This window comes from Arvicanthis niloticus, chromosome 27, assembly GCF_011762505.2.
Source record: "Arvicanthis niloticus isolate mArvNil1 chromosome 27, mArvNil1.pat.X, whole genome shotgun sequence".
Taxonomy (NCBI): Eukaryota; Metazoa; Chordata; class Mammalia; order Rodentia; family Muridae; genus Arvicanthis; species Arvicanthis niloticus.
The window spans coordinates 24,345,260-24,368,200 of NC_133435.1; the positions used below are offsets into that span (position 1 = coordinate 24,345,260).

Genomic DNA, 22,941 nt, shown 5'->3' on the forward strand with positions numbered 1-22,941 from the left:
CATTTATTACTTACTCTGTTTCTAACTTTCCTACTCTGAAATGATTCTTTCAGTGCTTCTCTTCCCAAGCTATTTTGTCTGCTATGACTCTTATGAAAAATAATGCACTATTGTCTTCTAAAACATTTCTATTGTACTTCCACACTGTCATATGAAAATGAATCTGACATCAGTCCTCAGCCAATATCAGCATTCTCATGGATGTATTTGTGCTATCTTTGCAAAATCTCATGTTACCTGTAAATGTATAACATCCTTAACTCCTTCAGAGGGCTTATCTGACTGGGTAGCTCTTTAGCCACACCAAGCAAATGGGGACAGAAATCATAGCTGATGGAACAATGGGGCATAGGCTTTCTACTAATCTAGGGGTCTCATGCTCAGGTTGAGTTCCTGAAGAATACAAAAGATCCGATCAAAGGTACCCTATAACAGCCCGCCTTTGTATACATTTTTCTTTATTTATAGACTATAGTATGGATCTCCAGTTCTGAGAAACAGAACAGCAAATGACTTCAAGAAGACACAAAAGGTTTTCTTGCTTCATTACTAAGCACTACTCCCTCCTTTCTCTATTTCATTTTTCCTTTTCTTCCCCCCCTCCCACGAGAAACTTGTTCCAGTCTACTCAGGCCTCTGTAACTGAACACCATAGGCTGGGTCATTTAACCAACAGAAATGTTGTACTCAAACTTCTGGAGACTTGGCATTCCATGATGAAGGTGCTGGTGGGCTTGGTCCCCACTCTGGTCCCTTTTCATGGCGTGCAGATGGCTCCACCCTCATAATATATCACCACATAGCTTTTCTTGTGTGTGTTTAAAGGAAGAGTTGGGGGTGAGGCAGGAGAATTGCAGAGAGAGGCTAGAGAATCATACTTACTTCCTCAGATGAAGTATACCAAGCCTACTAGCTCTGTGTCCATACCATGGGCCCAGAAGTTACTCTATGGCTTCATTTCCTCTGAAATCTTTTAATAAAGATTCTCTTTCCAAATCCAGCCATGGTCAGGTTTCTGAATGATGTGATTTGGAGGGCAGGCGGGGAGGGCAAACTCCACAGCAGGGTCTATTTTGTGATTTGTCTTACGACTAAGATCTATTTGTTGAATTATTGAATATAAATTTTATTTGCTGGTAGAATGATGTTCTTGCTAGTAACTGTTTAGCAGCGATAGGCCTATTTCTGGAACAGCTCAGCACTGTGTTATTCCTATTTTAAGATGAAATGAACAATAACTTTAATGGTGAGGACAGATGTTTAAAGCTAGCTTTGGGAGAACGACTGCTACTGTTTAGCATATCAGCAGGAAATCTCTTGTTAACAATTTATAAAGTTCTTAGCTGATGAAACATTCTACCGCTAATTCGAGCTGTACAAGAGAGATTGTCAGTATTGGGTATTCTAATTTATTTTGTTGAACACACATTATACAATGGTGTTCCAAGCTAACTTACAATGTCTCTGTTATTAGAGGAAAGCTAAGAATTGAAGTCCAGTACATTCAGGACTAGAATTTGGATTGAGGTATTCCCAACTGAATGACTCTTCTCACTTCTCCATTCCCAGGTTGGATGGTTTCCAAAATACACCACCATGTTTACCTCAGCACAAGCCATTGCTAAACAGACGAGGCCAGAGACATTGCTTGATGAAAGTGTTTGACAGCCATTGAAATATTTGCTTGTAAAATACTGAGATGTAGCTCTCCGAGACCCTACATACAATGTAAGCATGACTCCTTTAAATTGCTATTTTCAGGTTTTTCCTTGGAAATTAGTAGCCATAAAAAACACACACCTTTTAAAATGGAGGCATTTTCCTGCAGGAGTACATTGTTTTCTTGACTAGCCCCACTCTTCCATCTCAACCGCTTTCCCTGACATCCCTCTCTTGATTGATGAAGCTTTGCTTCTGTCTTCCCTTAATCCCTGAAGAATCTCCTCCTATTGGCCAGGCATTGTAGTTAGTGAGTGTCAGAAAGCCATGTGTGCATAGTTGTCTATCTGTAGCAAGAATTGTTAGCATTTGGTTTTGAAGGCAAATATACTTACAGATACTTTAAAAACCATATTGTAATCATTTTCTATTTCTAAGAGGCATATGATGTGTGACAGCTGAACTGTTTCCAACATAGGGTGGCTATATTAGAAAACACATGTACATGAGAGGCATTTTATGTTTGGTTTGATAAACAGCATGAGACCTTGGGAGACTCTGAATGCTTTGCAATGTGTGATATGTTAAGAGTATTACCACAGAGCTGTGCCTATATGGCCAAATTTGAACATGGGAACTGACTAGATTTTCTTATGTAGAACAGTAAACTCAAAGCATTGTGTTATTGAATTGAATTAAGATGTAAATGTTCACGAATACAAAGATGCACACACATATATACACATAACCATCATGTAAGTTGATGTGTAAGTATGTATAAACTAGTATGTTGAAATAAGGGCACTAAAACTCTATGAGAGCAATAGAATGAGCAAGGCTGGGGAGGTGAGCATGTGACATTTCAACAGCACTGGTCAAAGGATTACCAAGGCTATGACCAGGGTGAGGGAACTTGTGAGAAGAACACTCCAGGAAAGACAGGGGACCAGGAAGTCCACATATAACAGGCAAAACCTCTCCACAGGGCAAATGAGGCCAAGTGTGCCCTGCTTCCCTTACAGCTGATTTCAAGGGTAGCTGATGGACTCAGGTTAAGACAGCCCTTTGGGTGTCCCCACCTTGAGCTTGGAACCAGGATGAAAGGGTCACATTGCTGTTCCACCTTCTTACTGATAGTGGGATGTGGGAAAATTACTTGACTTCTGCTTGGCCCGGGACTTAGGCTACAACAGTGTCTTAGTTTCATTTCTGAGGCTGTGATAAAAGCAAGGGTCTATCTTATCTCACAGTTACAGTTATATACTAACACCAAGGGAGTAAAAATGACTGGATCCTGGATCATGCTGCATCCACAGTCAATAGCAAAGAGCAAGCATGCTATACTCAGCTCACTGGACTCTAAGCCCAGAGAATGGTACCGTTTTTTAGGCTGGGCCTTCCTACATCAAGCCACATCATCAAGGCAATGTCACACAGACATGTACACAAGCCAAGCTAATACAGACAATCCCTCATTGAAACACCTTCCTCGATGATTTTTAGACATGTGACATTTACAGTTACACTCACCATCTGAGGTGGTCAGTGAGCGCACGGTCAGTTGTGAGGCTTGAGGGTAAAGCTCTGCTCTGCCCGTGTAGGCAGCTTCGACCTGAGCATGGGAGGTTTCAGAGCCGGGATGAGGTGGGAGAGAACAGGAGTTATTCTTCTGTGCCATTCCCCACAGTGTGGCTTTTAGGACCCTGGAAGCAGATGGAGATTAAACAGTATGTGGATTACTAAATACTATGTGGATTAAACACCAAGCTCTCAAGTTCAAAAGTAATAAGTCTCCAGGAATGTGAGCAGGCTTAGCAGACCTCACCGTGCAGGACATTTCTTTGAGGCTTGTTTTAGGGAGATAAAAATTTAATCGTTTACCAAATCTAATGATGGAGTGATAAATGAGGTAATGTAGAGGTATGGTAGACTTTTCACTTTCTGACATGTAGGTCAGAAAAGACTCTCTCTGTGTGTGTGTGTGTGTGTGTGTGTGTGTGTGTGTGTGTGTGTGTGTGTTTCCTTCCTCCCAGCCTAGTCCCAGGGAAGGACAATCGTGAGTTCTTCTGCCGGCCATGAGGATGTCTGCTTATGCAAACTGCTGTCTGGTATGGCAGGTCCTTTCAGAGGCAGCATTTACATTATTATGCTACAATACAATGAGATTTTTTTTTCTCTAATTGCTGTACATTATAAGTAACTGTTATAAAATTTATTTAAATAATCTCTCATTTTAAGATGCAAATAAGATATTATGAGAGCTTACTTTTCAAGATTTTTTTTTTGTACAAATACTCTAAAATACCAAACCCAAACCCAAACAAACAAACAAATGAAAAACAGTTACAAATATTTCCAGACAAATACATGCAGAAACACGAGCCTTCAGCCCTTGGAGGCTGCTTCCTCAAGCAGGAGGGTAACACAAGAGTTTGGGTTTTTCACTGTGTTGTATCCCTCACCTCTTTCCTTAAGGAGCCACCAGAATAAAGCAATAAATCATATGAAGCTTTTAGTTTTTCTTTTCATTGATTAATATTTCCCTGAAATGCCCGCAGACATAGAAAGGATTGGCCAGGCCTACTGGTGAGTTTGTCTGAAAGATGGGTGGGGGGATCAGCATGCACAGCGCTAGAATAGACTGCTTTCGCTCAGAACTGTGGAGATGAAGGTGAGCCTTTTATACCTGGTGGGGTAAAGCATGAAAGACAGAGATTAGCCTTTGTGGCACACAAGCACAGCTGTTTGGATGCATCCAAGTCTGACTCCAAACTTAAAGTGTCCTCCATGCTTTGCTTGAAGCCGCAGGGCAGGCTGGCTATAAAGAAAATTACTGTCCCCTGGAGAGAGAAATGTATTAAAGAGGGTTGAGGGGTCATAGCTTAAGGGGTCACTGAGGTGAGTGCCCTGAACCGATTTCTGAATCCTTACAAGCAGGACCAAAAAGTCCAGTGTCCTTGGCTCAAATACCCAACTCAGCCTGAACTGGAGCATGATCTCTTTTTATTTTTGTTTTTGTTTTGTCTACACTCTATTGGGTGTCTGGGGTCACCTCTTACAACTCAATTATTTTTAGCTTAATCTTATCAAAAGATTGACTTCTGGAAAAATAAACCCAAAGGTTTAATATATATGTATATATACCTTTTTCTAATTTTAATTTTTATTGAAAATATATTTTTTCATACAATATATTCTGATCACAGTTTCCCTCCCAGATTCTCTACTTTCCTACTTAACCCAAATCTATACACATTTCCTCTCTCTTATCAGAAAAGAAACAGACATATAAATAAATAAATAAATAAATAAATAAATAAATACTAAAGCCGAAGAAACATATAAACACAGGGACACACACTCTCACATAGAGAACTTTCATAAAAACACAAAATCAGAAACTACAATGTATAAGCAAAGTACTTGTAAGGTTAAAAATGTTCTGATAAACTATTGTGTGGCAAAACCCTTCCAAATAGTGCTCTTGAATTCATTTTGTGTGGCTGTCTACTGCTGGACATGGCGCCCACCCTTGAGGAGGATTCCTACTGCTGTTTTGACGAGATAAATTTATGTAGAGTGCACCTGTGAGACCGTACAGCAACGTTCTCCTGGTTTATTTCACTTAGCATAATGTCTTCCAGATCCATCTCTCCAGTTGAAAATGCCGTGATATTCTCTCACCTTCTTATTGAGGCAGCGTTTCCCTATTAGCTCCAGCTGATCTCAAACTTAACTACGTACCCCACAGTGGCCTTAAACATGTGGTTGTCCTGCCTCTGACTCCCAGTGCTGAAGATTTACACGTGTGCATCACTATATCCAGTGTACTGTGTACTGTGTGGAAGCATCACCTGTCAATCAAAAGCTATGGCCTATTTGCAAAAGACAGAAAGTAATAGATGGGAGTTTGGGTAGAGACTGGAACTCTGGGAGCTAGTTAGAGGCTTCGGAGAGTCGCTCTAAACTCTGAGGAAGCTGGATGCATGAAATTGAAGAGTGGTTGTGGCGGGGTATTTTCCTGCTACATTTGCAATAAAGCTTGGTCATGGAGAAGTATGAAAGGTAGGCAGAGTGAGGAAGAGGAGGAGAGGAGATGGCTGTGGAGTGTCTCTAGCAGTCTAAGGTAGTTATGATATCTAGGGTAGATAATTGGGCAAGAATTCTAACTGTGAGGGCATCTTGTTAATTGAGCATTTCCAAATATTTAAATCTATTGGCTAATCTTTAAGCACTAAGAGTCTTTATTCTACCAGGTAGTGTGGGCATAAGGGAATGGTCTGGCCTCAGCCGAGCATTGTGGACCATTGGTGGTCCTCGTGGGTGCCAGGGCCTGTGCATCTAGCTAGCCGAAGCCCCTGTCAGAGCTGAGGAACAGCGGGAACATGGCGGCTGCCCAGGAAAAAGCCGGGCCGGGCACCATTTTCTAAATATTACCCACTACAATCGGTAACTAGTCACGAGGCAGAAGTAGACTAGAATAAATGGGTTATATATGTTACAAGCTAGTTGGGGAACTAGCCCAAACTTATAGCCTAAGTATGTATTCATGAATAAATAGGCTTTTGAGTCATTATTCGAGAAGTGGGCATGGGTGGAAAAGCCCACAGTTACAATCCAGTTTTTGTTTTTAAAGGGTTGTATGATATTATGATTTATATATATGTATGTATAAATATTAAATTTTCCTTATTCACTCATTGATAAATACCTCTGTTGAGTCTGTATCTTAGATTTATGAGTAGTGCTGCATTAAGCAGGGGAGAAAAAGAACTTTTTGGCAAACTGCTTTAATTTAATTCGGCTATATATTCACAAGTGTGGTGGCTGGTAGTTCTATTTTTAACTTTTGAAGTATTCAAATGCTGTTTTCTGTAATAACTGTGTTGTTTACATTCACCAAACATTGCTATAATGGGATTTTTTTGATTGCAGACAACTTAGAATATATGAAACTATTCCTATGAGAATCGTGTTTTTAATATCCAAGGAGTCAATCGCCATAATAAGTTTATACCCACTTTTAGTTTTTGTTCTATATATTTTCTTGTTCTGATATTTTTGGTCCATTTTCTAGAGACTGGCATCTAAACAGCCATGCTTTCTTGACTTAGGTGCCAGCTAGACAGTAGGGGAAATTTGGCAAAGACTAAAAGTTGCGGTAGCAGTTGCACCTACCAATTTCTGGGAATGAGTTCCTATACACCCATGTTTGGCAATGGATTGTAGTACAGAAAGAGGCATGGAAATACCCTTTTCTTTACTAATTAGTGTCTAGACAGCATACACAGCCACGGATTTACTGCGGCATTTCCAGATCTACTTTGTTCTTCTTTGGCCTCTTCCCCTGCTGCTGTTTATTGTCCCACCGCTTCGGCTCCCTCTCATTGGCCCCTCCCTCCTGCAAGAGTTCTTTTCCTGCTTCATGGATTTCAATACCCCTCCCCCCAGGGTATCCTCTTCTCCTTGACAGATTGGAAAATTGGTTTTAATTGTTTTTTTTTTTTTTTTTTTTTTTGCAGTTCTTTATGTATTCTAGATACTAACCCCCTGTCTAATGTATAGTTGGGAAAGATTTTTCCTCCTATTCTCTTGGTTCTTCAATCTGCCAAAATTTTTATTTGCCATGTAGAAGCTTTTAAATGTCACGTAACCTAGTGTCAATGCTTGGGGGTTATTTTCTCTACTATTAGAATTCCTGACAGAATATATTTTTGCCAATGCTTATGTATTTTGCCTTTGTTTCCCATTAGTGGATCAGACTTTCAGGTCTTTGACACATTTCAAACTGATTCTTGTGCAGATTCTTGAGAGATAGGGGTGTAAAGTGTTACTTTCACACGTGGACTTCTCATTTTCCCAAAACTACTTGATGAGTTTTTTTTCCCAACTAGACATTTTTGTCAAAAAATTAAGCAGGTGAGTGTATTTCTGTCTCCTCTATTCTATCCATTGGTATACATGTCTGGTTTTGTAGCAGTGTCATGCCGATTTTGTTAGCATAGGTCTATAGCGTAACTTTTGCATCTTCAAAATTGTTCTTTCTGTTTAGAAAGAACAATTTTGAAGCTACTGTTGCATCTTCAAAATTGTTCTTTCTGTTTAGGATGAGTTTTGTTCTTCAGGCTATTTTGTTTTCATGTACATTTTAGGATTATTTTTCTAGTCACGTGGATAAAATCATTGGACTATTAATGGGGATTGTGATGGATTTGTAGACCACTTTTGGTGATGTAGCCATTTTCACAGAATTGATTCTGAACAAGGAAAATTTCTAAGACATTAGGCTAGGCAGGGCTCTCTCTCTTTATTTATAGAAATGTACAAGATACCTGTGGTTCCAACTCATCTCTCTGTTAGTCCAACAGAGATGACAATGTTGCAAACCTTACAATTTTAGTTTGTTGTCTTAATTGAAACCTTTCTTAAAGTTTGCATAGTATGGCCACAGATACTGTGAATGCCTTGAAGAATGAACTTGGCTGGTGGATAGAAAGAAGAAGAGATGAATAATTAGCTAAATTTTGGAAAATATTAAGTCAATGAGAATCTTTCCTGAAAGTTGGATGTCCTACAGCCTGCAAGATGCCAATGTGGGGTAGGTGTTGACGTGAAATTTGGACATCACATGCCCTTCTCAAATAGTTTTTTATTATAAAACCATATGTATTTTTGTCTGCAGTATGAAAATATTTGCTTGGTACAGTTGTTGACAATATACATTTTTTTTTGCTGTCAGAATGATAAGTCCTAAAGGTGCTATCTGCATGGATGTCACTGTTGAGAGTCAAGTGGGCATGGCAGAGCTGGTATAAGTAAGGTCTGTAGAAAACTGGGAGGCTAGTGCTCAAATCTAAAACCCTGAGTTTCAAATGTCAAAGACCATTTGAGCCAGATTAGACAAGTGGTCGTGATCATACAGTTTCTGTAGTTCAAGAGCTTTAGTGAAGCTTAGGTAGGTGGAGCAGAATAGCCACCAAAGTGAGAAGGCTTGGCCAAGCCCAAAGATCCGGTCCATGTTTATTCCTATGGCTCTTGGCTTAGGGCCTCATTCTTGTTACTTGGGCCTCTGCATAGGACTACTCACATCATGGCAGCTGTTTCGTATTTCTAGATACGTATTTCAAGAGAAATATTTCAAGAGATACAAACAGCAATCTTTTATGTTGTTTCTAGTCTGAAATTATAGACTGTGATGGCTTTAACTCCACAGTGGAATACTTTCAGACATATCATCCCCCTTTCGTGGTTTTGAAACTAGAAATGCTCTTATACTGACATCACCTCTCAAATATCATGTCTTCTGAGAGGCCTTGCTCCGCTTACCTGAAATGCTTGTCATTGGTTATGCTGATGACCATTGGTTTTTATATAGGAGCATGAAGACATAAAATTATTTTAATAATTTATTAATTTTTCTTAAAAATGTAAGGTCCATGAAAATAAAATTGTTTCTTGATTCTGTTTACTTATTATTTATCTGTCTATCTTGCAATTATCTATCCATTCATCAACAAAGATGTTTTATTACATTTCTCATATCTATGTGCAGTATGTAGCATCTATTAGATGCATATTAAGTAAATAAATACAGACATAAATAATACATATTTTGTATTTCTGCTTTCCTGTTGTTCCTTGCACACTATATATTAGCATTTAAAAATTACATAAAAGTTGATAGCTTATGCCTTCGGTTATTATTTGACTTTTTTCTCATATGTTTTTCAATTACCATAGCTTTACATCTCAAAATCCATAACAGTTTTCATGTACCAACTTGTCACCTGCTACATATGTTATGGAGGTAATTGTTCCAGATGAATTTCTTTATCTAGGTCAGGAGTGTTGACTTCCAACTCTAAGATGACAGTGACAGAGCCTCATAATTGAAATAAGAGTGGCTGAAAGGACCCATTCTGTTCTGGGAAGCATGGTTGCAGCTGCTATATGCAGAATCAGAGCCCTTTGCTGCTCAGAGTTTTCTGAGTTAGCCTAAAGTCTTTTAAAGCACATCCCCATCAGGCCAGTGTGACAAAGCTGGACCTCATCATCTGAAGCTTAGCTTCAGGGAATCCTTAAAATAGTCCTCTTGCTCCATCCTGCCTGCAGCTGCCCTACTTTGGCTCACAATTATGAAAGTTCCTTGAGTACATGGTGGTCATCTGTTTCCCAAATGGGGCCATATCCATAAAGCCAAACTAAGATGACTGCTGCTATACTGTTAGAGTCCCTGGTTGGCCCTATCTTGTTTAATAAGTTCTCAGGGAACACTGCTGCAGCTACTTGAGCCAGAGGAGAATTTGGAGGCAGCTATAAACTCTTAACATACTCAGAGTTGGGCTTTGAGTGTTGAGGTCACCTTCTGTTTGTGTAACCTCAGAAAATCTTGGGTAGGCTTTCTCTTCCACAAATCTGGGCAACATTGGGTTGAAAATTTCTTAAGCTAGTTTCTCTGTTTCACTGAAGAAACTCTTTAATTATGGATAGAGTCCTGTATAGGAACTTTCGCATTTCTTGATTCTATTTACCTATTTATCTATTATCTATCAATCACCACCCATGCAGTCACCATCTGCTTGCTTGTCTATGAAACAGAGGAGAATAGATTATGACCAAAAAAAATTGTGAATATAAATATAATAACATAACTCTGGTTTCCCATTTTGATGATGTAGAATTGTATTACATGCACCTAAAAGGGCTTAAAGTGACACTTTTTATAAATAAACCCTTTTATTGTAGCAGAGTAAGACTTTTAAATGAACACACCAAACTGTGATTCCGTTCATGACTGAGTAGGAAGATTGTAGCTAGGGAAAGGCACACTAGCCAGTGCAGGAAGGGCTTCGTGTTTTCGTTTAATTGGTTTGACCTCATGCTGCTCACTGAACTTCATAAGGACATAATCACTGTGTAAACACAGCGCATCAAAAGCAAAGGAAACTTCGACTCAAGTTCTTTATGAGAATACAGAGTCTTCACTGTGCTATTTTTTTTTTTTTAAATTGACTTGACCTTAGTTCAACACGTAATTGAATTGGGCCAGTGATAAACTCTTCTACTCGGAGATGATTTCGAAATTGTTCTTGAATTGTTAATGTAGTTGTGAAATTGAGGTCACACCGTTGAGTCTTTCTTTGTTGTTAGTTTTGATTGAAAACAGTATGGCTTTCTGGCATTTTCCTCCAAGAAATAGGAGTGCTAAATGTAATCTTTTTATTGCATTCAGAGAGAGCACCTTACTTGTGCTCTGGGCATTTTCCTCTCCATCTGGGCCACAGCTGAAGATCTGAATGTACACAGAGACCCCAGTAGACATCTTAGTTTGGAAACTGCTAATACTAGATCTCTGGGCATCCAAGACTTGTTACTTTCTATCTTGGGGGGACGTGGCACCTCTTTCTTTGGCCCGAGAATTCTAGATTCTTTTTTTCTCCTGACTTTATCTCATTTATAGTGTGTGCTGTAAACAGTTGTGCTTCCATAAACAACCGGTAAGATGACTGAGTGCAGAAGTGAGCTAATTCTATTAGTACCCTCTGTTGATAAAGGCATTTTATTTTATTTATTTTATTAGCTTGTGTGGTGCAGGTTTGGTGTGGCAGTGGTGGTGGTGGTGGTTGTGGTGGTGGTGGTGGTGGTGGTGGTGGTGGTGGTGGTGGTGGTGTGTGTGTGTGTAGGTCAGAGGACAGACTTCAGGAGTCAGTTTTTTCCTTTCCTAGTGAGTTCCAGGGATTAGATGCAGGCTGTCGTGGCTAGCACTTTTACCTATTGGCCCTTTTATAAGCCAGCACCAGTAAATCTACTTCAAAGGCCTTGGGTTGAGGATGTGCTGCTGGACAGGCAACTGAAGCTACTGGGACTGTTGTTTTCTCTCCTTAAAATGTGTCAATTACTATACAATTAGCTTGATCCATTGAGATTCCTCCCGATGAAGTGGACTCCTCTCATCTTCTGTATTTCCTTGCCCCTTTAAATTTCACAGGAGCGTGTTTGCTTGTTTGTTTGTTTGATACCATTAGGAATTGTTTGAGAGAAGACACACACACACACACACACACACACACACAAACACAAACACACACACACAAACACACACACACACACACACACACACACACACACACACACACACATATATATATATATATATATATATATATATATATATATATATTTATAATCAAACATTTTGAAGTTGAACAATGGTAAAGAATGAGTGGATTTCCACATCATGTTTCAGTTCTGTGAGATGTTTAGATGGCATGCTCTGGTTTCTGAGAAACAACTGTGACAGTCTTTCTATAATTCCATTTTTTCCCAATGTTATATTGGCAGCTTGAAAATGGCCACAGTTAGTCTTTATGCTGTAGACATTGGCAAGCTGCACACACAACAGGTGTGTTATTCCTTCCAGGAGAGTCTGTTAAACATCTCTCCACATGTAACTGCCGACAGCTAAAAAGTAGGAAACAGTTAATCATGAGAACCTGCCGTTGAAAATCACAATGGCTGTGGATCCTGCGACTATCAGGTAGGCAATGGTCTGTGTAAAAAATTTAAAGATGCGGTGAGAAATTCCCCTGAATTACAAAGAAGGTATATCAAAGTATATTTAAAAAATGTGGAAAATGACTCCGTTGTTTCTGCTAGTTGTCACTGCTCAGGTGAGTTTTGAAGTCTCTTCTTGCACACATTTTTAAGGCTTACTAAGTATTTACAGTTTGGATGATTACTAAGACATAACTAGTAAACTATCTTCATCCTTGTCATCTCCCCACTCCATAGTATGTAGCTGGTGACATCATCTAGCCATTCTCTACCAAGTCATCCATTTCTCCTTGATGTCGTGGTACAGTGGATGGCTACAGGCCCTGTGTACACCTTCTGTTTGCCTCCTCTGAATCCCACCACCTACAGCCTCTCAGGGACTACACTCTGATAGATGGGTATAGGACGTGTCCTGACTATCTCCCCAAAGCTCTTTCATTGTACTAATGTATCCTGGTGTCCTTTCTTTCTCTCTGGAGAAGCATTTGGCAGATGATTCAGTCAGGCTCTGTGGTGGATCTATCATTACAAAGCAATGAAACATCAGCCTACCCTCACAAGTCCACCATGCTTTTGCAAATTGCAGGCTGACTGCCCCATTGCTCCTTAAACATCACTACAGACTCTTGTCCTGTCACCTTCCTTGGGATGCAGGGAAGAAAAGTCCATCTTTCCAGTAGGGGGAGCTGCAGAGAGGAGTACTTTTTTTTTTTAAATATATATGAAGCCAAGAGACCACCAGCACTTCCCTAAAAGATGAACTCTCTTTTTCTGGCTCTCACTTCTCATCTTAACGTGTTGGGGGTGGTTGAAAAGAGGGGGTGTAGAAATACCTTGTGCTAACACCTCAAGCCCTGGAGAGGTGAGGTGTTTGACTCCAAATTCTCACAGTTCTTTTTAGGAACTTAACACTTTGATTTTTCTCAGCCAGGACTAAACCTGTCTTACAAAGAACCTAACACCAGGAATCCTATTGCAAAAATAGATTTATTTCTCTAACAGTTTTTATGCTTTGGAATACAGGGAGGGGGAAGGCAGCATAACACCTTAGACATTGAATTTTTCTGGAAGTGTATGCGGTGAAGTCTTGTGTAGGTTTGTGCACGTGAAACCTCCATGCACAGAGAAGGAACCCAGACTCTGCTCAGAGAGGTCTCCTTAGAGCTGCTGCTGGTTCTGTGCACTTATTACACTGTTATTTGACAGTCCGTTGAGAATCACCTCATCATGTTTTGGAAACTTATCTTTTAGTAATCCTCTTGGAGCTTGGAAAGGACACATGGGAGGCCAGGAAGAGCAGAGAAGTCCTAAGACCTCGAATGATAAGTCACATCAATTCCCTTTTATCCTCTTGGGAGAATCACAGCCACTTCAGTGTGCCTTGGATTTCAAACAAGTGGGGCTAGTTTTAGAGAAACAAGCCAGGAAGAATACTAGGAATCTGGTTGAGGTCCATGTGTTTTCTCTGTGAAGTTAGTCTCAGCCCCTGAAGGATATGAATTTATTTCCCTCAGAACTATCTGGGATGTAGTCAGAGCTTCTCCACAGAGAGAATAGAAGCAGGAAAAAAAATACGTCTGTATGCAGCGTTCAGGGCGGTTGAATTGAAGTGGGTTCTTAGGATGGAAGTGATTGAGAACAAGGGCAGGGAAGGAGACATGGGTCAGGCAGGATAAGTAGGGTGAAGGGCTCAGCAGGGAGTGAGGTGGTTCATTAAGCCAAAATGAAGTGGAGCCAGACCCTGTGATGTTTTGACAGACAGTGAAGGATGGCTGGTTCTGGGAAGCAAACCACTGAGTTGGTGATAGGAACTGAGTAACAAGTAGCCAGGGTCATAGAGACATAACTGACACATAGTGGTGGTGCAATCAGTGTTTGGTTTCCTTCCCTACCTGCTCCCAATGGTCCACATAAAACACATGTGCAAGCTTGGGTCAACGCCTTGTTGTGAGACAGTATTGTCCCAGCAGCATTTCCAGGGTGGGGAAATGATGAACTCAATTTGTTAAACGACTAAGTGAGAAAAGAAGCAGAGTCACAGACCAGGATGGAAATAAAGCCAGCGCTCTAGCTGGGGTGCAGAAGGGAATAACAGCAGCTCAGCGTTCCTCGGGCAAGCAAGAGAGATTGTCAGCCCAAAATATCCTAAGGGACCAATCCCTGAGCTAGTGACCATGACCACGAGAGGCAAAATAAGCCTAGGGAAGAATGCTGAGATGTCATGAAAGCAAGCAGGTACCGTGGGGATTGGAGATATGAGCCTTAGCATCTGGAATATGTTCAGGAATTAAATTCAGTTCCCTCCAAGGAGGTCGAGATGCACAGAACACAACTAACTGGCCTTGGGCAGGTGGCTGTCTCTGTTGTACTCTGGCAAGGCTCAAAAGTACCGAGGTCAGGACTCAGCAGCTAACAAAAGCAAGTGAGTCTGTATCATCTTGGGTGTTTGCCTTTCTTTGCAGTAGTTTCTTATAGATATGAAATTTACACCTTGTAGTAAAGGTTCAAAATGAGGCTTCTCTACTCTTGGACTTCTCGGTGGACTCGTATCCTTGATACACATGTGCACTAGCACACACACAGATTCCGTTGCTAACAGCTCATCCACAGAAAGTCTTCATGTGTACCTGTGCTGAAAGCCATAGACTGGATGCTACTCTCAGGAATTTCTGACTCCTCCCATGGAGTAGCAGAGCTTTCAGAAACAATTCAGGACTCTAGAAAACTGAACCCGTGCAAGGCCCTCTTGAAATGGCTTTGATTACATTATCCTTGTGTTCAATGACAGGGTGGGTGCTTGTTGATTGTTTTACCTACAATACAGCTCCCCTTTTTGAGAATGCGCCTCATTTTCTTGTAGAGAATTTATCTCTAGATAAGCAGTTCTGGTAGGTCTCCCAGTCAGTAGTTCCTGGGAAGTGTTAGTAATGCCCCCCAAAACAGACAGGAGCTGATCTGACAACTCACACCGAGGTCTTTATTGTATTCGAGCTAACTCGCTCCCCTCCTTGACCCCATCACACGGGGCAGTTTTGGTAGTGGGGAAGCCCTGAATATTTATCAGGGAAGGGATTTATAGTAAGCAGCAATGGCAGGGGATAAGTGTGCAAGCATGTAATTGGAAAGCTACTATGGCCTCGAACATAATTGGCTAGTGCTGAGAATCATATCATAAACTTAATTTCTGCTCCCCTCTGCATTGGTAGTTGTTAGGCAGGGAGTGGGCTTGTAACCTGGGGAAATAGCCTGGAGATTCTGGTCTTGTTGAGGGTGTAACCTGGAAACTCTGGTCTTGTTGGGGATTAGCTTAGAGACTGGAGCTAGGCTTGGACTTTGTTGGGGGGCAACTTGGAAACTAATACCAGGTACCAGCCTGTGAGTTTACTTGAGTTCAAACTTAGGGCAAGTTCTCTAAAATGGAGTCTGAACTTAAGAGATTTGGCCTCTCAAGTCAACATCTATTCTCACCCACTGGTTGAGAGATGGATGTGTGACCAGCTATGGGGCGCAGAGCCCATTGACTGAACTGGAACCACAGCTCCATACTTAAACAAAGTAGGTTTTATTAATAGACACCTGTGCAGGGAACCATGGAGTTGACCTGGCTTAGCTGCCTTGAGGGTGTGTGTGTCATAGGTTTTTCAGGTAAGAGTCCATGGCTCCTAAGGCACAATATACCTTTCAGTTCCCAAGAGATCGATACACTATCTCAGGCAGGGAAGTATTTGGTGTTCCTCTGTATGTTCTGTCAGTAGTCAAGGAAGCATGGAAGCCTGTCAGGACAGTTGGTCTTAGATAGTAATCTTTTGTGCCTTTTAGTGTTTGCCAACATAATTGGATCCTGCCAACTACAATGGTATCAATCCTGGCAATTGCCACTATATCAGATCTCCTTATGGATGGTTGTGAGCCACCATGTGGTTTCTGGGATTTGAATTCATGACCTCCTGAAGAGCAGTCAGTGCTCTTAACTGCTGAGCCATCTCACCAGCTCAACTTTTAGTATTTTAGTCTCTAAAGCTCAAAAGCCAAAGGATGCCTCGGACATCTAAAGAAAGTTAGCCCTTTATACAAGGATGAAGAAAGGGAGATAGTCTCTGGGCTCATTCCTTGTCAGAAGCACTTCTGTGTCACTAACATTAGAGGGATCCTTCTAGAAACATTTATGTAACTATAATCCTTCAGAATGATCCTTTTGGAGAAGGATGTAGACCATTGATTTTATTTTAAAATTTAAGGTAACTTAGTTTTAAAACTTACTTCTGCAAGTGTGTGTGTGTGTGTGTGTGTGTGATGGGATACACGTAGAAGTCAAAGGGCAGTTTTCAAGATGTAGTTCTCTCCTTCCAACACATAGGTCTTGGGGATTGAACTTGGGTCAAGAGGCTTGGTAGCAAGTGCTTTCACCCACTGAGCCATCTCTCTGACCAGTGATAGAGGGTTTAAGTCACTCTTGTCTCCTTAGGTAGAAGTTTTATTATAGGAATTGTAGCCAGATATAAAATTTCTCAGATGTCACCTAGAACTCTATTGGAAGCACACTCTGTGGAGCGTTTGGGGTTTCACATTCTAAATGGAAAGGCTTTGGGGGTTTTGAGTTTTCAGGGGAAAGGCTGTATGGAATTTTAATGAATTCCACCATCTTAAAATTTAAAACTAATAGGTCTGTATATCAAAGTCCACTGGAAAATAAATATTGCAAATGGTCCAGCTGCAATTTTACATGTTATGCAGATTTCATGTGCTTTCTCTGTCCTCCACTGACATTTGCTCAGGTGACTAATGTTTAACTGAGTTTTTCATAGGAGTGACCCGAAGTCTTTGAAAAGCATGCTTAAGAAGCTACTATGGGATTCCAACCAAGTGAGTTTTAACAGCTGTTCCTACCACTCTGCCCATAAGTGGAACTTGATTTCCCTTGGGGCAGTTGCATTAATTTGTTTTTATTATTTTAGGATAGCCAATATGCTTTAGCTGGCTGGCTTCTAACCCTGGAAATGATGTGGGTGGCATGTTAGCGCTGCTTTTAATCTGTGTTCCTTTCAGAGTTTCCTCTGAAGACCACCGGGATGGATGGATGGGACAAGTGCAATCTAAGTGGTAATTTGAACAACTTCGTTTCACTAGTATGTGATACCCAGCATATGAAGCTGCCAAACCCTGCATAAGGTGTGGGGATGGGAGGGGTTCTCTGAGATCTGGGCACTCAATAGTTTCTCCAGGTAGAAGAGAAATAGTCTTTCCTGTTGACTTCTCATATGCAAAACATATCTTCCAGGCACTTAAACTCATACCCATAGGGATGAGGAGAACTCTCCTCTTATTACAGCTTGTCCTGGAGGTGCCTGAGGATAACTTTAGCTTATTAGTAAGTTAAGAATAATGTGTGCCCGACCATTTTCTTAGTGCTAGTGTATATGAAATATTAATCTATGGTAGTAAGATGTGACATGAAGGTCTGCTAGGTACTTATGGAGCCCAGCTTTTAGATTGTCTTACATTTTTATTCAGTGTGAAGGGAGACACATGAAGGTCTGCTATGAAGCTTAGCTGAGGGCCAGTTTTGAAGAGGCAAGGCTTGGACATTTCCCTGAAACATTGATGTTAGAAAGTAGAATTTCCTAAGTGATTTATGAAGAATTATACACGATGGAATCAGGCGTAGTAGTCAGTCCTCTCTGCAAATTAACTTGTAAACTTCTCACATAGCCAATGGAGGTAATAAGGGTGCACTTGAGTTGGTAGCGCATGATCATATTAATGAATTTTGGCCTAAAGTATTTTGGCCTAAAAACGTGGTTTTGGTGAGAATACATAAGAAACTATTACAGAGTTATAGGATTGTACTTGACCGCATTTTTATCATAATCCATTGCTTTAGATGTGCCTGCCTCATAGAATTCATAGAGTTCAGAAGCCAATTTCTCTGCAATTCATTGAGTCATACACAGTTTCTTTCATCTTGATTCTAATGCTCAAAGCATCTCCAGGCCCTGTGCCCACGCCTGCAGGATTGCGCCTAGTCAGGTGAGACCTCCTCCTGTCAGCTTGACGTAAGAGGACTAAGCGTGGTTCGGCAGCACAGTAGGCAGACTGGCTCTTTTCCTTATTATTTCTCTGTCCATAAGCCTAGTTGCTTTATGATTGCTGTTGATTGTTGGAGTAGGTTGAGCTCATAGGATGTAGATAGGACTAGAAACTTCAAAAGAGCTTTCCTCATGTCTTCCAAAATTGTATGCTTACTATAAACATCATGGAGAAGACAAAGCATAAAGAAAGACACAGAGAGCACTCCATATCTCACCAATTAGAAAAGGCCATACAGGACTGCAACATCCTAATGATTTTTGCTATATGCATATATATATGCATATGTATGTATATATGCATATATATTGCTATGTACACAGATTTTTTTGCTATGTATACACACACACATATATATATGTATATGGTGCTATAAACATATATATATGTGCATATGGACACTAGGCAGTGTTTAATGACAAAAAAGTGGATAGAATAGTATGTAGTATATATAGTATGTAATATATATTTGCTATATACATATGTATGTACATATGTATATGTATGCATATATATATTTATATGCATATGTACATATGTATATATGCATTTGTATATATGTTTATGTGTATATATGTGTGTATAAATATGTATATGTGTATATATGTATGTTTATATGTATATATGTGTATGTATGTATATGTGTGTATGTGTATATATGAATTATATATGTGTATATATGTATATGTGTGATATATGAATTATGTATATGTGTATATATGTATATACATACATGTGTACATATGCATATATGTATATATGTGCGAATATGTGTACATAGCAAAATATATGTATATAATGCAGAGCATATATGTAACACACACACACATATATGTCTTCTATATACTATTTTGTTGCCTTTTTGTCATTAAACATTGCCTAGTGTCTATTTGACAAGTATTGAATACTTTTGATTATATGTTTTTCAATACCTTTAAAATGCTTAGCATGGTCTGTGACTTAGAGGTGAATGGGGAGGTCATAGTTTTTATTCTTTCCTGGGTGTGTACACTTACTGTTTCAGCTCATGGATGGGTCAGAATTACCCCAGTTGGCTTTCTAAAGAGCTCACTGTCAATGAGTACTTCTTGTACTAACTGCGCCTTATTTGAGAACAATGAGCTAGTACCATAGAATGCAGAGTGAGTATGGTATGTGATAAACACCTTGTGCGACAATCTCTCTTACATATGTTTAATGACAACTTTAAATTCTAAAATATTTTCATTAAAAATAATGAAACATAGTTATCTTCCACTTTTCCATTAGGTTCCAGCAAATTAAACAAACATTTTGTAAGACTTTGATAAGACATTGAGGAGGAAGTTGCAAGGATGATCTGGAGGCCTGGAGAGTAATTCAACTGAAGAGTGCTTGCCTAGGCCCCTGGCTTGTAATAGCACCATGAAAGAAAATCGTAGTTTTAGCTCATTACTCAGTATAATTAATATGTAGCAATTCAAACAAAAGAAAATGAAACATGAGCTCTATTCGGAAGAGCTCACGTCCTGCCTGGGAGCTATGCATGACAGCCAGGGCTGGTGTAACAGCACCATCTGGGTGGCTTTAAGGAAGAAATTATTTCCTCTGGGGTCTGGAGACTGGAAGTCCCAGATCACACTCTCTTGAGACTCGACTTCAGGAAAGACCTCTCTTCCTGGCTTTCGAATGGCTGCCTTCTTAGAGTGTCCTTAAAAGACCTTTTCTTTGTGCATTCTGGGAAAGAGGGATCCCTGAATCTCTTCCTTTTGGTATAGTATCACTGGCTTAGGAACCCTTTTTTAACCCCAATAAATCTAAGTTGCCTCCTTACAGGTGCTATCTCAAAATACAGACACATTGGAGGTTAGAATGTGAGCATGGGGATTTTGGCAAGATAATTATTTCATAACAGGGACCAAATCATGAATGTAAGGACCTATTTTTAAACTGGTGTTGTAATAAAGGTAAAAATGAAATACAATTGCTGCCTAGACAAATTAGGGATGAATTCTGGCTACGGCTGGGGGGCGTGTCACAATTGAACCAGCATTTTAGTTAGTCTTGGAAACTCCTAGACAGAGACTCTGACATGAGAATTTATATGCAAGTGCTTTACTGAGAAAGTACTCTGTCTTAGTTAGCGTTTACTGCTGTGAACAGACACCATGAACAAGGCAACTTTTATAAGAACAACATTTAATTGGGGCTGGCTTACAGGTTCAGAAGTTCAGTTCATTATCATCAAGGTGAGAGCATGACAGCATCCAGGCAGGCATGGTGCAGGAGGAGCTGAGAGTTCTACATCTTCATCTGAAGCCTGCTAGTGGAAGACTGGCTTCCAGGCAGCTAGAAAGAAGATATTAAAGCCCATGCCCACAGTGACACACCTACTCTAACAAGGCCACACCTACTCCAACAAGGCCACACCTACTCCAACAAGGCCACACCTACTCCAACAAGGCCACACCTACTCCAACAAGGCCATACCTACTAATATGCTACTCCTTGGGCCAAATATATATGAACCATCACATTCTCTTAGGAGAAACTATGGAGGAGGAGGTAGAAGAAACAGGTAGGGAAAGAAACACAAGCAAGCACAGAATAAGGGCCAAGGCTATATCTGGCACTGGGTAGCTTCAGTCGTGTGCTGTATGAGTATCGAGGGTTTGGCATCTACCAAAGTTGGCCTGAGTAAAGAGAGAGAACTCGCTATTCATACTCTTACACTAAGCGGTATCTAAGGGTTGCCCGAGGCTGGGCTGGGGTCAGGCAAGCCATGAACTCTCATGCCCTCCAAGCTCTGGCCCTGCTTTCACCTTTGCTTCAGGTGTTTGAGGCCAGCCCTCTGTAGTCAAAGACAGAAACAATTAGAAGCAAAATCTGAGAGACGAAGAAAGAGTCTCTGGTTACAGAGCTAGTGGATACTGTTTACTGGACATTCAGACAGAAGACATGTTCACCCATTGGCAAGGTTACAAAGGACAGCACTGTGTCTAGCCTGATGGTGGTATAAATAAATACCCTAGGCACCTGAAGACATAGGACCATATCAAAGATGGATGGCAGGAACACAGGCTGTGATAAAAAATGTTTTGGAACTATTGACGGTAGAACCTTAAAATAGCTGTTATTCTATGAGAGCTTTCTATTTTAAGGACCCACCCTGAGAATGGATACAGACGTTGGTATTCTACTTCACCTCCATCCCTGGTCCAGCATTGAGTTTCTTTATACCTATAGCTGAAAACCTTGTGCCCTATTAGGTGTCCTGGTCTCTTAAGCCATGGAGAAATGACTCTACCATTTCTCCCTGTCTTGCCTGTTTGGTACAGCCAAGCTGATTCTAACTTAGTTTAGATTTCTGACCTTTTTTGAATTTCCCACCACATTTTAAAACTCAGCTTCCTAAAGTTAGTTCTAAGTATGGAAAAAAATCTCAGTTGTATGCAAACTAGAAAATGCTAAGACTGAGTGAGGCAGAATCGGATGGATGGCTACAGGAGGCTGAGTATGTTGTGGATTCTCCTCCATTAGTATGATCCTGAGTTGCCACCATCTCTTAGTTACTTTAAACAATGTGCCATGAAAATAAATCAAATCAGATATAGATTTAATAATTGTATCAATAATCTGGAAATATAGGCATATTTAAAATAGTCAAGCAGAAGTATTTGAAGATAAAGAGCCCATTTTGAGATAGTCCTGTATTTTATTATATTTTCTATCTATCCTAGGTCTTAGAAGTACAGTTCTTAAATCTAGATGTTTAAATATATCTAGGATATTGCTATGCTTTTCAGTTATAGTCACTTAAGAAGTAATTATTATATATTCAGCTTGCTAGCTTCCACAGAATAAGCAGACTCTAACACACTGTACTAGGACTCTCAATAAGCACTGAGATAAAACCCGATCATGGAGAACATCTTGCATAAGTGGAAAATTTCCTCATTAATCAGAATATCATAAGCACTCCAGTGTTTACTGTCTATACCGTGACTATAAAACACTAGGCTTAAGTGATGTGAACCCTTGACTTAATCAAATGTTAGAAGATTAAAAATAGCATTTGTGTCTGGTTAATTTGGGGGTAGTATGCCCTTAGCCAGCTGCAAGAACAACATGATTTCAAATAGGTCCTTTCATGACTGAATTTAACCCTAATATATTAGGCAAATCTTTTCAGACACTTGAATTCCCCAGCCAATTCAGCCAAGTTTCACCAACCATAATTTTTACTGTCATGAAGTCTTCTTTTAGGATTTTTGTTCCTTTTTTGGAATCTGTTAAATTGCACGGTGAGTTCTTTCTGGATCACACACTCACTTGTGGTCCCAGCCCACCGAAGGCCTTGCAGTGTGTCTGCATAGCTGACAAACAAACTCACAAAACCCTCTTAGTGACTTCAATGTTGCAGTGAACTTCGGGGTTAGGGGATCACTTCAGCAGGAAGGAACTATTGCTATTGATTGAACTGACAAATGCTCAGGCCTGTAAAAAAATGGCTGGGAGGAAAAGCAGAACCAACCGTGTTAACTTTGTCATCCCAAAGTCAATCTTAGTACAGCTCAGTTGATAACTACACTCCTTTTAGGCTTCTCATATAAAGATATTTATATTTGACCTGTAACTCCCTCTATGCCCTCCTCATGAAGC

The 22,941-nt window shown here is 40.2% G+C and overlaps 1 long non-coding RNA gene across 1 annotated transcript in view; it reads left to right on the forward strand.

The window, feature by feature from the left end:
* LOC143439824 (uncharacterized) overlaps positions 1–22,941 on the forward strand; it is a 40,093-nt gene that overhangs the window by 7,511 nt on the left and 9,641 nt on the right. The window contains exon 2 of the long non-coding RNA XR_013107859.1: positions 1,570–1,728. This is a non-coding gene — a long non-coding RNA (uncharacterized LOC143439824). The remainder of the gene's footprint in view (positions 1–1,569; positions 1,729–22,941) is intronic.